The sequence below is a fragment of the Amphiura filiformis genome, chromosome 8, assembly GCF_039555335.1.
Source record: "Amphiura filiformis chromosome 8, Afil_fr2py, whole genome shotgun sequence".
NCBI lineage: Eukaryota > Metazoa > Echinodermata > Ophiuroidea > Amphilepidida > Amphiuridae > Amphiura > Amphiura filiformis.
The window spans coordinates 61,071,248-61,081,019 of NC_092635.1; positions in this window are offsets into that span (position 1 = coordinate 61,071,248).

Genomic DNA, 9,772 nt, shown 5'->3' on the forward strand with positions numbered 1-9,772 from the left:
GTGGTGCAAAATGAGGAAAATACCAATATTTGGCAACGAATTACAGGAATTCCAGTCATAGATCTCGACTGAAAATGGATACATTAGGTAAGTAACACTTTCATTTATGTCATATCAAAAAATTGTTGGAGATCTATGACCAGTTTGGTAGATAATCGAGTTGAAATGTGGGCATGTTTTTGGCATGGTCTAGGTGGGAATAACAGGTTCGTACATGTAAACTCAATGGGAATCTCTTACGACTAGGCTAAAATACAACAAAATTTTGTAAATTTTCCTCGTAAAGAAAAGATCGGTCAAGGAAACCTATATGAATATGTTGTCAATACTTCACTTGACCCAAATATATGATTTATTTTTGTAATGAGAATCGCACATGGAATTTTAGAGTGATTTTGATAGCAGTTCCCGCACCGTAGAAAAGCTGCTCTGTCATGAGCCGGAAATTCCATCATGAGCCTAGATCCTGATTTGTTTTGCCAATTGAAGCTTCTAATGTTGGCTGAATGTTTTTTTTTTTTTTTTGAAAGTCAATCTGTGACAAGATGTAATTTTGCTACGGAAAGTGCTATGACAAAACGATTTTCAGTTTTGGCTTTCTTTATAATCAAGGAGTTTATTTTGATATAAAATGATGCAGTGTTTGATGGCAAAATTTGACTGAATTCACCTTTCAGGGGGATGTAATTTTCTTCGGCAGGGGGTCATGAATATGTCGGTGACTGAAGTCAATTTTTTATGACCCCCCTCCATCGCGGATCGTGGGCTAAAATTTTTACGACCCCCCTATCGTGGGTCAAAAAATTTTAGGACCCCCCTTCTGTCAAAATTTTAGAGCGGAGTACACGAAACGCGTTAAATTTTTTGACCATAAGCGTAAAGAAGGCGCACGGAGAGCGCAAAAATCTTATTGTATAAAGATTGTGTGCACATTTTGTTCAAAAAAGTGTAAGAAAAGTTACACCAGTCGCCAGCCCTTAATAATTCTATAACCCCCTATTTTGATTGCTACAAAATTATAACCCCCTATTTTTGGTCTTAAAATTCTATGACCCCCAGTATATTCATGACCCCCCTTCTGAAGAAAATGATAGCCCCTTATACCTATAAGGGGCTCAGCTGTGCAATAATTATGAGCCCTGGAAGGAGGGTAAAATTGGGGGGCAAGCAAGCGATCCGAGGGGGGGGCAAGCAATTTTGGCACACATTCATGGGGTGCCTTTTAAATAAAATGCTCTGAAAAGGCTTAGGACAACAGTATGGAAACGCTGAAATATGCAAATTTTCATGCTCGCTGTGCTCGCAACATATCTAGACCTTTTAAGGTTTGCAAATTGGGATCCAAAAAATTTGGCATGTGTTGGGGGGAAAGGTTTTTGGCAGGCCAAAAGAGGGAGGAAAGCGATTATTTTGCAGGCTGAGAGGGGGGGCAAGCTATTTTTGGTGGGTCGTTCGGACATTTTATTACCCCCGATAATTATTTCACAGCCCCTAATATGGCGCATAAATGAACCCTGTGGTGTGCAACCGATGGTGGAGGGGGGATTGGGGGCACCAGTGGCAAAACTACACTTTCATTGCAATCAAGAACAAGCTGGGGGTAAATCTGCCACCACCGCCAAGGGGGGGGGGGCTGGGGAATACAGATGCATGTGCTCATTTGGGGGAAGTGGGTGGGCAAGGATTTCAAACCAAGCCGCTGTAACAGCCCCATGCGGGGATTGTGCCACTGTCCCAGCTTTACCCTGACAAATTTTCTAAAATCCTCTTTTTCTTTTTCAGGCCTACTAAAAGGTCAGAGCTACACTGTACAAGTAACAACCAACTGCCAGACACCATTAACCAATGCCACTGTGAGCCATTTCATGTCACATTTTGCAGCGGAGGCAGATGGAAGTCATGGAACAAATGAAATATTAAAAAGGACTGAAATAATGACCGGATTCAGAAACGCACTTCAATCTCACTAATTGAAGAACAATACTTGTGTTGAAAGTCGGGACTCATAAACAGGGACAGGCGATTTGCGCGGAAAAAAATAGCAAATTGCGCGGAGATTGCGCGGAACCTTTTTTCAGTGCAAATCATGTATCCCTGCCCATAGGAAAAAAAAAATAGCCAATTATGGCGGAGATTTGTGCGGAAAAAAAGTTCAGCAAGCAAATCGCCTGTCCCTGCTCATAAATTAGGTGTAACAGAATGTGTGAAAATTTATTAAGATCTATTAGAAATATTCAATCCAATAGATTAGAATTCAATCTAATTCAATTTTAATATATGGGATTAAAATTGCTTAGATTGATTTTTATCAAATTAGATTAAAATCAAATTAGATGTATTCAAATTAGAATTTTAAAAATCCATCCAAATGTTTTTTAGATTAAAAATCAAATAAGATTGAATTCTAGATTGAATATTTCTAATAGATTAGATCCAATTTTGGATTTGTCCCAGATCACAATCACTTAGAGGGAATATGCTGAATTGTATTATAAAATAAAGACTGCACAAAAAGTAACGCAGCTGTTATAAACATGCCTGTAGCGTTTGAACTAATAATTGTGTTCACAATATTTCAACATAGAAAGAAGGATGATTTATTTACGCGCATTTTGATACCCCATTAGTCCAATCTCGTTCAATAATAACAACACAGCAGTGTTTTTAAAGAAAAATACCGAATTGAAAGTTGCGGTTATTTGTATTGATATGAAGTCATTGATTGAAACCATTGATTGCTGTAAATGGCAACTTTTAAATTTGTGGTTTTTCTTTAAAAGCACTATGTACTGTGTTATCAGTATTGAACGACATTTCACAAATGGGGTATCAAAATGAGCGTAAATAAATCATCCTTCTTTCTATGTAGAAATATTGTGGAAACGATTACTAGTTCTGAACTTATAGGCATATTTCAGCTGTGTTACTTTTTGTGCAGACTTTTTATTGGATATCTTCCATCACACAATAGAGGATACATGTAGTAAAAAAATCCCCATCATTTATTATCTATTAAGTAGGTGTGTTCAACTGTTTTGGTTTGTTGGACTTCCTTCTTCATACTTTTTTAATGAAAAAATAGTGCTTTTATTTTTTCACTTCCTTACAGATCTCAAAATAAATTAAAACAATGACCAAAGCTACATATTCACCATGCATTTTTGTTTATTTCATGAACTCTTGTCTTTCTAATAATTATGTACCAGAGAAATAGGTGTAAAAATACATTTAGTAATGAAGTATGAGATAATGAGTGCAAAAGACCATTTATTTACAGTCTATTGGCAGCCACTAGTCTTTTGAGAAGGCTTTTGTTCAGACCTTCATTTGGGGGGGGGGGCCCTTTGTCAAGGCCATTTGGCACCACTTGTCAAGAGGAATGAAGAACACCTTGAAGTTAACAAAGATCAGGGGCACAAAGGCCAAAACTGAAAAACTGCAGGCAATGGCCCTGACTGAAATTCGAGTCCAGCTTGTGTGTTAATATGGTGCCTTCACAAAAGACTACATTGTAGCATTGACTGACATCGGCTAGTCTTTCCTGAAGGCTTTGGGTGTGAATGCATTGATGCACAGTCACAGCTTTCATGAAAGAAACAGTGTCTGCCAATAATAAACTATGAACACTTACACTCCTTTAAAAGCATTTATAAGTCAAGGGTTTACATGTAGGACCTTCTTTTATTTTAGTTTTATGTTAAGGGTTTACATGTAGGGTCTTCTTTTATTTATTTAATAAATAACAGACATTAACGAGGCCTTATCTGCAATAGCTGCCAAGTGTCATATTTTAGATAAATTATCAAAATGTCTATGGGGCAGCTATTGCAGTTAGGCCTTCTGGTCCTAAACCCTTGATTAGTGGACTGGATACTCATCATATTTACGGGGATGAAGGTAAACCAGTAGCAGCTACTAAACAATTTGGTCTACAATTACTCTATCCTGCATCCGCTAATCCTAAGGTGCGCTAGTCATAAATGTCACTAGTCCAAGAAAAAATGGTCGCTAGTCCTAATGGCTGCAGATTTTCCATTGCTAAGGTCTTGTAAACCTTATTTATTTTTGGACTTGTGAACCATTTCCTATTTTTTCGGACTAGCGATCCGTATTTTTGGACTAGGGAACCTTGGCTATACATTGGTTCCCCTCAAGTTCAGTAGTGACGTAGGAGCATATTTTAGTGGGCGCCATAGTGAAGCGTGTGCGTATAGTTAATTGTGTAGCAAAAAAGGGTGGTTCGTGTGGCGCAGCCATGAAAAGACATTGACGTCACTGCTGAATTTGAGGCAAACCAAAGAAAAGTGCCTAGAACATTTCCAATAATTCCATGCAACTTTTACAGCCTGTAAGGAACTATGCATTACGATTACATCACATGATGTCAGAGTCATTTGTTGAGGTCCTTATTATTTTAATAATTGGAGCAAACATTTACTAGTTAGTTTATGCACCACATAAATTACTATGCAAGTATTTAAGTTCTCATCAAATGTTCACCCTCCAGAAAAGATTTTCTTCAAAAATTTAATTGTTGACATAATGTTGGGAAAGTTTTCAATGCATGCAGTGATAGCCCTACTACGGCCTTTTGACTGTGGTGGTCCAAAACCATGCTATATCGTAAAACCTGGCTATATCCAGAGAACTGCTAAACCCAGACTGCTAATTCACCCTTTTGGGTGGAGCGGTTAGTGGGTTTTAGCAGTTCTCGGATATAGTGTGTTTAAAAAGCCCTATAGTACGGCTAGCGAGTGATGCGACAGATAACAGATGCCAGCTGTTGACTTCCAAACCATCATCCTCTTTGTCTTTCACGAAACCAGTATCCTCAGTAGTACTGCTGCACCTGGAAATTGGAATAAAATAAAATAATAGCCAATGATTAATTATTACACATTATTATCAGGATTATGGTATCTAGGCTGTTTGTGTGTTTATAGTACTACATTTCTGCCCAATTTTGTGTTTATTTGTGCATTTTTCTCAAAATTATAGGGCATTGGGGACAAGTAAGATATGTATATTATAGGGGCAAGGACTACAACTACTGCACTGGAAATTTTATATCAGCACAGACAACAGTTGTGGAGTTACAGTCAAAAATGAGGGAAAACCAATATTTGATCAAAAATCAATAACTACTTGCTTTGAGTTGCTGAATTTTCAGTACAGTAGTTGGGAGTCCTTGCCCTATACATATCTTACTTGTCACCAATGTGCTATAATTTTTTTTTTTTTTTCAAAAAATAAGCACAAAATTGGCCAGGGTGTAGTACTCCCTTAAAGCCTTAATGTACTATCTTTTTAAATTTTTAGATTTTCCTTCCAAAATGATAAATTATTGTAGCAGAGTCATGATATGCTATTTCAATAGGTGTGAGGTCAAAGGTCATAAAGTCAAAAGTAGTCACTTGCAATCATTTTGCAATTTTAATTTTTTTTATGAACTGTGAGAGCGGAGACAGATTTAAAGCACTAATCTGTAATTTACTAAGTCTACTAGTCGTGCATAGTTTCATGGGCATAGCCATCTTTTTAAGTAAGGAGGGCAAAATAAAACTTAGGTGGTACACAAAAAAACTCTGCATTGCAAAAAAAGTTGCATCATACAATTATACATAGAGAGGTTGTATGTCTTTGAGCTTCTAAAAAGGCTTTATTGGGACGTAGCACGCATAAAAAATTTCAGTATTTTACACTATTTTCGGTCATGATCAGGTTAATTTCGGTAGAAAAGGGTTCCTTGTCCCTTTTCTTTTCTTTTGCCCTTCTGATTTTCTCTTTTATTTTTTGTCAGTGGGGCACTTTCCTTTCATATATACCTGTCGTGCCTGAGAATTAAATATAGGAACACATAGGAATAAGGTATTGGCATTTTGTGTGGTGTGCTGCACCCCTTGGCTACAACTTTGTAAATGAAATTACTTACATCCTCCTCAATAAGGAAAGCTGTGCTGTTCGGTTGCAGGTGCTTTGCTTCAGCGTGTGTTTATAGTTCAGATTTTTGGAAGATATGCCTTGCTGAATGGACCTTTCGTGTGCCAGCGCCAGTTTCTGGAAAGACAATACAGTATGACATTGTAATTAAAGCCATTGTAACATTTGCTAAGGGGAAAGCCCTGAATATTTTTCAAAATTCTGTTTTTACACGATTGCTTTGTAAACATATAGTAGGCCTACATACTCTGCAAAAATCAAGACTTTATGTTTGCTCACTTGCTGTGGGTTGGGATTGAGACTGAAGATGAAGTCAAAATCATATTTTCCTATAGACGAATCAAATTTCACGCATTCCTGCACCTTAATGGCGGCCATAGCCATGACAGGGACCAAACTATCTCACCTAAAATGTGAAATGATGCGGCCTTGAAGGATATTTTAAACTGCATTCTACCACCCGTGTTACACGCAGACAAAAGAATGATGACAGTTTACAACACAAAAGAATCTCACATCAAATTTTAAGCGGGTTTAATCCACCCAATTGGGCACTCACAACACCTGTTTGGTGCATGCAGGGACCCTAATAAGGCCAAATAAAAAAATAAACATGTTTCACGCCCCTCCCGCTTCCTTTTTGAGGTTTCTTCAAATATATTTTTATTTTTTGAAATTAGGTTATAACTTTTCAAAATATATGTCTAGGAAGTTAGGATGCTTTCTACATGTATAGCCTTGTTAAGATACAAGAAACACGTTAGGAAAGTTTTGTGATCATTTGAGGGGGTGTAACTCTCCTCCTTTTTCCAGGCATTATTGTATACGCTAAAACACTGAGCTCTAAGTATGGCTATTTACACCAATTTTGTGATAAAAATAGAAAATAAAAAGACCCTCTTCCTCCTTTTTTTTCGAAAACCCGGACATGAAACATGTTTTTATTTTACTTGGCCTAATGGCCGACCAAATCCTGACCATGACTTGGCTCGTTGGATTCGTCTATACTATAGCGAATCCTCACTGCCAGTTAAAATTAATGTTGTGTCGTTTAGTTTTACTTGTGCATTAAAAAAATTAATGAGTTATAAAAAGAAACTCACCTTGCAGAGTCGAGGTACAAACAACACACCCAACATACTCAGCCAGGAGAACGGTATACACATACACGACATACACTGTATTGCAATGATCATGAATGTACAGTCATGACAGTGCATGAACAACAGATCTGTGTGATGCAGTGGTGAATGGGACAAATCTCGTCATGTTTTCGTGTAGTCCGAGGTGCTCTGACGATAACACTCCGATCGCCAGGCAATCTACGTGTAGGCCAGTGGGACAACGAAAACGCTACGTGAACGAGCTAGTTTTCGTGGTATATTCGATGTCCGTGGCCTTAAACTGTCCTTATCCATCATGTCATTTGCTTCTCTAAATATTCAGTGAATTGAATACTAATATTACTATTGCAAACTAGTCCAAGCACGTCGCTAAAATGAGGCAAATAATTCGATTTTCGCAACTGGATACTTCTGTCAGTGTTATGACTGTCGCAAAAACAGCTGATCGAGGTCAGAGGTGAAATCTGTCAATCAAACTACTTTCGCGCGTGCGCAAATGGCACGCCTGAACTTAGGGAAATATTTTGCCGAAGGCATTGAGGTGGTGTGCCTTAACCCTAACCCTGTGTGTTGGGAGGTGAGATGGGTATTCTATAGCTATGCCCGAAATTCGATGCCGTTCTTTTTATGGACCTTCTCATTTTAGGCCGTTTTAGGCACTTAGGGACCGTTCACAAACACTTGTTGGGGGGGGGGGGGCTGATGCAAAAACAATTCGTCATTAATTTCAATTCAATTCAAATTTCAATGCATTGAATTAACATCACTCAAAATGATTTCAATTCCAATCCAATTCGTCATTGCTTACAATTATTTCAATTCCAATCCAATTCAATTCATGTCCAAGCCAAATCATTTTTATTCCAATTCAATTCCAATGCATTGAAATAAAAATCACCCAAAGTTAATTTCAATTCAATTCAAATTCTAATGCATTGAATTAAAATTACTCAAAATGATTTCAATTCCAATCCTATTCGTCATTGCTTACAATTATTTCAATTTCAATCCAATTCATGTCCAAGCCAAATCATTTTTATTTCAATTCCATTCCAATGCATTGAAATGAAAATCACCCAAAATTCAAATCAATTCAAATCAATTCAATTCAATTCAAATTTCAATGCATTGAATTAACATTATTCAAAATTATTTCAATTCCAATCCAACTCGTCATTGCTTACAATTATTTCAATTCCAATCCAATCCAATTCATGTCCAAGCCAAATCATTTTTATTCCAATTCAATTCCAATGCATTGAAATGAAAATCACCCACCATTAATTTCAATTCAATTCAAATTTCAATGCATTGAATTAACATCACTCAAACGATTCCAATTCGTCATTGCTTAAAATTATTTCAATTTCAATCCAATTCATGTCCAAGCCAAATCATTTTTATTTCAATTCAATTCCAATGCATTGAAATGAAAATCACCCAAAATTCAAATCAATTCAATTCAAATGTCAATGCATTGAATTACAATTATTCAAAATGATTTCAATTCGAATCCAATTCGTCATTGCTTACGATTATTTCAATTTCAATCCAATTCATGTCCAAGCCAAATCATTTTTATTCCAATTCAATTCCAATGCATTGACATGAAAACCACCCAAAATTAATTCCAATTCAATTCAAATTTCAATGCAATGAATTAAAATTACTCAAAATGATTTCAATTCCAATCCAATTCGTCATTGCTTACAATTATTTCAATTCCAATCCAATTCAATTCATGCCCAAGCGAAAACATTCTTATTCCAATTCAATTCCAATGCATTGAAATGAAAATCACCCAACATTAATTTCAATTCAATTCCAATTTCAATGCATTGAATTAACATCACTCAAAACGATTTCAATTCGTCATTGCTTAAAATTATTTCAATTCCAATCCAATCTAATTAAATTCAGGCCCAATCCAAATCATTTTTATTCCAATTCAATTCCAATGCATTGAAATGAAAATCACCTAAAATTCATTTCAATTCAATTCAAATTTCAATGCATTGAATTAACATCACTCAAAATGATTTCAATTCCAATCCAATTCGTTATTGTTTACAATTATTTCAATTTCAATCCAATCCAATCCAATTCATGTCCAAGCCAAATCATTTTTATTCCAATTGAATTCCAATGCATTGAAATGAAAATCATTTAAAATTCATTTCAATTCAATTTGAATGCATTGAATTAACATTACTATTGTGCTAGAAACAGCTCCCGCCAGTATTGAATAGCTACAAACTGCCGTTAGCTCAAGATTTTCGATTGTCACCTGGATTGAAGGTACAACAAGACGCAGCACCATGCACATCATTTCCCTCTACTGACATCGCTTCTTTATTTCTTTGCTTTTCGTCTCTGCTGCCAATGGGTTATTCTATTTAAAATCCACACTACCCTGTGGAAGATTTTGGAAATATCTTCTACAGGGGAGTATGAATTTCAAATGGAATTAACACATTAGGCAACTCCATTTGAATTTCATCCCTCTGAGAAAGATTCAACTTGAATCTTTCACTGAGGGAGGGTGAGTTTCAAATGGAACTGCTAATGTGCATTCCATTTGAAATTCATACTCCCCCTGTAGAAGATATTTCCAAAATCTTCCACAGGGGGAGTGTGGATTTTAAATGGAATAGCCCATAGAGAATATGCAAAGAGATTTTATCGATGAGATGGATTTGTTGTATTTC